We start from the raw sequence: 791 nt of genomic DNA, 5'->3' as shown, positions 1-791 counted from the left end.
CAATCAGCGCGCGCCCCTACCCCCGGACACGCCGCGCGCCCCGCCCCTCGCCCCGCCCCGACGGCGCGCCCCCGTCCCGCGCGCCCCCGCCCACAGCTCGGCCGGCTCGCCCTCGGCTGGGCAGGGCAGGGCGCACGTGCCGCGGTGGGGGGGAGTGTCGCGCTCCCATTGGCCGGCCCGCCGAGCGCGGCCTCGGAGCCCGCCAGTGAGAGTCGAGGGTAGCGGGGGCGAGGCCTCGAGGGGCGGGTGTGGGGCGGGGCTAGGGCGGGGCGGGCTCAAAAAGAGGAGCGCGGCGCGCAGGCGCGGGTTGTCCAGGGCTGAGATCTCGGCCAGCGGTTTATGTGGCGGTCGGAATCACGAGTCCGGGAAGCTGGCGGTCGCCTGCTCTTCCCGGCACACGTGGGTCGGCCGAGGCCACGCCGGCTCACAGCCCCGGGGGCTGGGGGAGGGGGCGCGGGCCGGGCTTCCTGGCCGGACCCCTCGACGACCCCGTCCCGAGGGCGGGTCCTCCGCGTCGCCACCCCGCCCCCATCCCGGCCGCTCCAAGCTGCTGGACCTGAGCGCCTTGGATGCACACGTGGCCCGTGGGGAAGCCCCGGACAGCCCGCCCCGCCCCGCGTCCGCACTCCGCCCCGCAGGCCTCCCCTGTGTTCATTGTGTGGGTCCCCCGGCCTTTCTCCGTAGATTGATGTTTAAATCCCAGCATCAGCATCAGCCCACCCCGTTTGGGTCACAGCGTAGATACCCTTTCTATACATGGCAGCGCCCTTGATCTTGTTTCCTTCCCGCGA

The sequence above is a fragment of the Tursiops truncatus genome, chromosome 13 (genome assembly GCF_011762595.2).
Source record: "Tursiops truncatus isolate mTurTru1 chromosome 13, mTurTru1.mat.Y, whole genome shotgun sequence".
Lineage (NCBI taxonomy): Eukaryota > Metazoa > Chordata > Mammalia > Artiodactyla > Delphinidae > Tursiops > Tursiops truncatus.
This window is presented reverse-complemented; position numbering follows the sequence as displayed.